The sequence below is a fragment of the Callospermophilus lateralis genome, chromosome 8, assembly GCF_048772815.1.
Source record: "Callospermophilus lateralis isolate mCalLat2 chromosome 8, mCalLat2.hap1, whole genome shotgun sequence".
NCBI lineage: Eukaryota > Metazoa > Chordata > Mammalia > Rodentia > Sciuridae > Callospermophilus > Callospermophilus lateralis.
In genome coordinates, this window is record NC_135312.1 from 12,145,370 (window position 1) to 12,152,382 (window position 7,013).

The 7,013-nt window shown below is 42.6% G+C and overlaps 1 non-coding gene across 1 annotated transcript; it reads right to left on the minus strand.

Annotated features, from left to right (window-relative positions):
* Positions 1–6,395: 6,395 nt before the first annotated feature.
* On the minus strand, positions 6,396–6,467 carry Trnav-cac (transfer RNA valine (anticodon CAC)). The gene has a single exon. It is a non-coding gene; the product is annotated as a tRNA-Val (tRNA).
* Positions 6,468–7,013: the final 546 nt, after the last annotated feature.

The window sequence follows — 7,013 nt, forward strand, 5'->3', positions numbered from 1 at the left end:
TCATCCTCACAGTCCCACAAGAAAGGGGTTTTACAAACAAAGACTCCGCACACAGCTCCAGGGACCTCAATGACCCATCTATCCCACCCAGGGACTGAGAGCTAAAGTCCCCTAACTCTTGAGTTTTTCTTTCCTATCAGAAATAAATTCATTCCCATTCCCATGTTTTCAAAGTCATTTGCATTTTATTTCCATGGACATTTGCATTTTTAAAAGGAAAAAAAGTACCATTTCAAGGTAAAGAAAATATTTTCCCTTAGAAGAATTGTCTGCAAAACGGTACCAGAATGATTAAAGTTTCCACAGTTCCTCAAGTTACACTTTGTACTTCTAAAGTCATACCTGTTTCGAACACCAAAAAAGAAAATAGGTCATATATTGAAGTTATCTTCCTTCTGCTGCATTCCCCTCTATTTTATGCCTCTTTCTCCTGCAGAGCACATTTAGCTCCCTTGAGTTAAGGCAGAAGAAATGTGAGATACTCTGTTATGCAAATCACAGGAGGAAAGAGCGAGCTGGAGAAGAGGCAGAATCAGCTATGGGGAAGGTTTTTGAATTATTGAGTTTTAAGGTAAGCAGAACGATTAAGCAGTGACCTAGTTTGACCTCACCAGCAGATGGAAGATCTTAAGGAATTGTGTTAGGAAGAAAAAACAGGTAGGAAATGGAACTAGTGTTGACAGAGCAGAAAGCATAGTGGTTAGTGTGTGCATTCTGACCCAGGCTGCCTGCATTTAATGCAGGTCTAATCTTGCCTCAGTTTCCTCATTCCTAAATAATGGATGCCAATAGAAATAGTATTCATCTCAGTAGAAGGGGAGGAGCCACGGTGTTGACTTGTGCAGGTTCTTTCCAACAGACCTGCTGCACCTACTAAATGCAGCACAGGTTATACAGAGCCATCCTTAGTGAACCCCATCTTGGGGCTCCTGGCCCACTTCCTGAGCTGGGTGAAATCAGGTTGCTTTTCCTGCAAGATGCAGTTCTTATTCATTTTGCAGCAAGAAAGAAGAGCTTCCCATAAACTACCCAGGAGATGAAGAACAGGGAAGAGGTGCATATCACACCACATGGAGACCAGATAGTGTTCAGTAACAGAAAACACTAGGCTGTCAGGTAACAGCTCATGGCTAAAGGGCTATACACTCTTCCCAATCTTGTGCTCCACTGTTAGGACAACAAATTGACTCTGTAGTTGGGTGCTTTCATCACCTGGAAAGAAGACCTCACTGGCTCAGTGGTCAACATAGCACTTGCCAGGTAAAGCCATTACCAAGTCAAGCAACCACACAGGCTCTTGCCACCTTATATACCAGCTGTCAGTGGGCTGAGTGCCCACTCTGATCCACCAACTGAGATCTGGAGGAAAAGACCCTAGAGTCCACTCTCCCGAGTGGGGACAAGCTAAGGGCAGTAGGTTCCCATCTAATACACACAGTTCATTTATTATACCTTACACAGCCTGGTGAGGTGGGTATTAAGTCCTGGGTTTCCAAAGCATTCTTCTAGCCGTGCTCTTTTTTCAAGGATGATTCTGAGCTGTGGACTTCGGTGTTTACCAAGGCCCAGAGTCAGATATTTTGCTGAACTAAAACTTGAGAAAACTTAGAATTCTCTGAGGGATTCTAATTTCAATGTTTTCATTGCACTAAGCCTTAAATATGCATAGTAATAAATACTTTGTAGAAATGTTTATGGCATTTTGGTTTTTATTATGTGTTCTTGATATTATTATCACCTTTCCTAATGAAGGATAAACATATATTCATTTACCAGGGAAGTACGATTTAGGAAAAATAGGGGAGGGGGAGCATTTTATAGTTGGGTTTCCCCAAATTAGGCACACATAATATAACCAGAAACTTGGTTTAAAAACAGCTTTAGTGAGTTATTATTTGCACATCATGAAATTCTCTCATTTTAAGTGGATTCGGTAATTTTTAATAAATTTATACAGTTGTGCAGCTGTTACCACCATCCAGTGTGACATTTCTCTTACCCCTTAAATATTCCCTTGTGCCTGGAAAGCTTTCAATTTTGATTTTGATTTTAAATCATTTTATTCTCAAATTAAAGAGAAAACTACTATTAATGAAAATGCCATAAATTATGTGGTTTATAAATGACACTTATTTCTCATAATTCTGGAGGCTGTCCAAAATCAAGGCATGGGCAGGTTTGGTATATGATGAAGCCTAGTCCTCAGAGATGGCAGCTTCTCACCACCGTATCCTCAGTGGAAGGTCAAGAAGGCTCCCTGGGATCTCATTTAGGAGGGTGCTAATCCCAGTCAGGGGGCTCCATCTCAATTATACTCCAAAGGCCCCACCTCCTAACCCCACCCCTTTAACATTAGGATTTAAACATATGATTTTGGGAGACATAAGCCTTCAGACCATGCCACATACATAGAAATGAGCACATAAATAAATACAAACTGCTCATATGTCAGATTATTTTTTAATGAGAACATTGCTGTGTTTTCTTCCCTGACCTCTGCCTTTTTCAGGTAAAAATGGGTTTCAGAGGTCTTTTCATGTCCATTCACTTTTCTCATTCTCTTATAGTGTTTTCCTAGTATTTCAGAACATAAATGTAGCATAAATCATTTTGCCATTGTTCTCTCTGTTAATGAAAATAGAGGTTGTTTCTAATGTTTTAATCTTAACGCAGCATTAACGTCTATTGCATTCATGGCTACCTGTGCCCACCCATCCATTTATGCATTCATTTGTCATTGGCTGGCCTATGAGTGAACAAGTATTGAACACTTCTTATGTGCTGAGCATAATTCTCAGTCAGTGTGGGAGACAGACAAAAATCAAATGAATAGATACAGCAGAGTATCACAGATTCTGCGAAGGGGAGGCTGGTCGCTTGTATGCTCAACAGAGAAGGAAGACTGAGGAAACCGATAAAAATTGCACAAGAAGGAACACTTAGGTTGAGCCTTGAATTAAGGGTTTGTTCCTGACAAGGGACCAAAGACAATCCAGACAGAGGAAAGAGGAAGAGGAATGGGCAGGAGGTGGCACACGATTATGATTCCACATGGTGCAAAGCACAGCTAGCTAGGAGGTTGGAGAGAGACAGGATTGGGACAGCTTTGCAGGGCGTAACAGAATCCGTTTAATAGGTTGTAGCATGGGGTATTCCACGGCATAATTAGTTAGCACAGCCTTTTGGGCAAGGTGGGAAGAAAAGAACAAAGGGGCTTGGGCAGGGGGAGCCAGGTCCTGAAGCCAGTTGGCAAGGAGCCTCATCTCCCGGTCTCTGCTCTGCATTGTCCGCATCAGACACTGGGATGAGGATGCATTAAAGGTGGGTGGTCTTTCCTATTGTTAGCTTGCCCAGCTAGTGAGCTGATTGTTCCTGGCCTTGCTCTACCCAACACCAAGCCTACCACGTAAAGGTCTTCCTGCAATGGAGCTGTGTCTACTGTAACTTCTAGAACAGAAGCCAAGGATGAAGGTTAATTTCTGTGTCAACTTTACAGGTCACAGTGCTTGGATAACTGGTCAAACACCATTCTAGATGTTTCTGTGATGGGGGAGTGCCATTGAGTGAATTTAACAACTAAATTAACTTAAAGCAGATTGTCCTTTGTAATGTGAGTGGTCCTCAACCAAAAAGGTGAAGGCTAACAAAGGATGACCTTCCCCAAGCAAGCCCAGAGAAGGAATTCTGCCAGCAGACAGAGTCCCTGTGGGTCTCTAGCCTACCAGTGAACCCTGCAAATTTCAAACTTTCTGGCCTCTAATTCCTTAAAGTCTCAGTCTCCCTCTCCCCACGTACAGTGTGTGTATATGTATGTGAATGGATTCATATGTGTGTGTGAAAATGCATGCACACATATACGCACAATCTTTTGTCTCTTTCTCCAGCCATGACTAACACACTAGGGAAGACACTGTGAGTCTTAGCAGCTCTCTCTGGGACCTATAAGTAGTCCCAAGACCCTGAGGGGAGTGCTTCTCGTGACAGAAGAACATCCAAAGGGCTTTTCCTCTCAATTTCCAGGAACCCTCAGGTTCCCCAGGCCACCGATTTGGAAGAGGGATAGAGAGGAGCTGCAGATTAGATCCCCAGCCAGCCCAAGTGTCCCGAGGTTACAAGTGATAGACAACAATCCTAGGACGTAATATCTCTCTCTCTCTCTCTCTCTCTCTCTCTCTCTCTCTCTCTCTCTCCATGCAAAGGTCTCTGCTATAGCAGGTGCTTACAGATGTCTTCTCTGAACTCCCACTTTTCACTCTTTCTCTTTCTCCAACCTCTGACACTGGCCTGACCCTGCACAGAATGCTGCTTTTCCCATTTATGTTTAATTTTGTTTTCTTGTCTTTTCTTCAGTTATTTGAACAAGTCACTCAAATCTTCAAAGATGGGGTCCACGTACTGGAATTCTTCCCTTCTAAAGGAAAGTTCACAGTCACACTGATGCTTTTTTAAAATACTGCTTTATCACTTTACAATTTATTAAACAGCACTGGGTTCAGTTAATCTTTTAACCTCTTGTGAAATCTGTAAAGGGAGGATAATATTATAATTAAGAACAGGGCTCTAATGCCTTATAGACTGTTAAAGGCATTAAATCACAATACGCACATCAAGAGCTTAGTGACACACCTGGCATTTCATAAATGCTACGTCTTTCCCCTATGTTGTCTCATATGATTATCTTAATGAGCCTTGGTTTCATAAATGAGGAGGAGAAAGCTCAGAAGTAAAGTTTCTTCCTTGGGACCACACAGCTCACAAGCAAAAAGTCAGAACCTGAATTCAGAAGTTCTGACTTCAATACTCTTAATGCTATGCACACTCGGCTCATGAAAAACAAGTTTGGTGCACTGAGAAAATACCTACATGCAGAAGTTTTATGCAGATCAGTGCATAAAAATTGTGTATTGGAGAAGTTTCTAGATGGTGCCAGATAAATAAGAAATGTTGACTGATGATATGCAAAGGGAAAACCTCAATCAACAACTCTTGGTCTTGCTAAACTTCTCGTGTAATCTTGAGCAGGACATCAGTGCATCAAATGCTCAGGCAAGTTGAAGGTCCAGCATGCTGTCTCCTTGGCTCTCAGAAGTACATGTTCCTGTCTCTTCTTCTATGACGCCCTTGGCTGGTTCCTCAATGCCCCTCCCTCCAGCTCCACTGTCGTGATTGTGTTCTCTGTCCTTCATCACTTCTCATCACAACTGTGTGCTTGTGTCCTTGCTGTGTTCTTTGTCTGAAGTGCCCTTGAATCTTCTCTGCTTGGCAAACTATAGTTGCCACATCATCTCCTGGGTGATGCTTCCCCCCTTAATTCCTGGGACTCACATTCTTGCACACCACGTCTACAATTATGATGGTCATATTTTTATTTGACCTTTTCTTAGTAGACAGTGACTACAACAGAGGTACTGTAGGTTGATTTCAAACAATGTATCCAATTTCTTTATGTCCTTCCCCCATGAACTGGTTCATTTTAAGTATCAACTTGATGGGATTAAGAGATAGCCAGATAGTTGATAAAGTATTCCAGGGTGTTCCTGGAAGAGACTGGCATTTGAATCAGTGAACTGATTCGCTCTCATCAATTTAATGGGCTGATTTCTAGACAGATCAAAAATATCGAGGAAAAACTAACTCTCTCTTTCTCCTGGACCTAGGATATTTTTCTTCCCTTGCTCTCAGACATTAGAACTGCACATTTCCTGGTTTTTGCACTCCGGGACTCGCACCAGTACCCCTACCTCTAACCTCCCCAACGATTTCAGGACTTTGGCCTCAGCCTGAAAATTACACTCTCAGCCCCCAGGTTCCGAGGCCTTAGGACTTGGACTGAACCACATCCCAGTTTCCCTGGGGCTCCAGGGAACTCCCCTAAATCCCCTCCTGTATCTAATTATCTATATAATGTATTGGCCCCATTTCTTTGGAGAACTCTAACACACACACACACACACACACACACACACACACACACACCATTCCAAGCTTTACAATATGATTTAGCAGCCTCTTCTCCTCGAGAGGTAGAATCTATTTCCCTGAACCTGGTGTGTGGGTTAGCCTTGGGCTTGCTTTGTTCAGCAGGATGGAGACAGGGTTCTTGTAGGCTCCCGCTCTCTTGGACCCCTGCATCTGCCGTGACAACAGCGTGTCTTGGCTGACTGCCGGAAAGGACGCTCCATGGAGTAGAGTTGGGAGAGACCAACGGTCCCAGCACAACCAGCAAAGGCACTCAGCGAGCTCAAGGATCCCTGAGCAGAATTAAATATTTATTGTTCTATGCCCCCAAGGTTTGTAATTGCCTCTTCCGTAGCATTATTGGGATCCTAGAACATTAAAGAAATGCTTTAGGGAATCATCAAGTTTTATTGTTACATTAAATTAATTTATTTATTTTGCAATGCTGGGGATTGAACCCAGGTCCTTATGCATGTGAGGCAAGTGCTCTACCACTGAGCTACACCCCCCCCCCAGTCCTTATTTTTATCTGCCACGTTACTGGCATTATTTGCTCATTCCTTCATTCATTCTCTTATTCATTACTCTCAAGCAGGTCCGTGTACTATGTACCAGGTACTCTAATAGGCTCAAAGATTAATATGATGTATTTTCTGCTTTATCAATAAGTGTTCATGAGATGACTTACACGTTTCTTTTCTCCTTGCACAACTCTAGAGACAGGACTTTCCTAAGAGTTCATAGAGACGATTCTACGTTTGATCTCCCCACAGGTTAAAGTTCTTCCTTTTGTCCGTCTCCCAACCCTCCAGCTTTAGTTTGAGCTTCTGTGCTCCAGCTCAGCTGCCCATGAACCTGGGGAATAAAGCTCAGCATCCGCCTCATAAAAACTCTTCATAAATTTAAAATTCAGTCATTAAGTCAAGGAAACAGTTAAGCCACTTTACCTGAACTGCAGATTTTATTTTGGGATATCTCTGTGGGGAGGGATGTTAGGGATTAATTGAGCTTTCTGGATATCTGCACATGAGCACCGGAGTTTTATATATAGTACC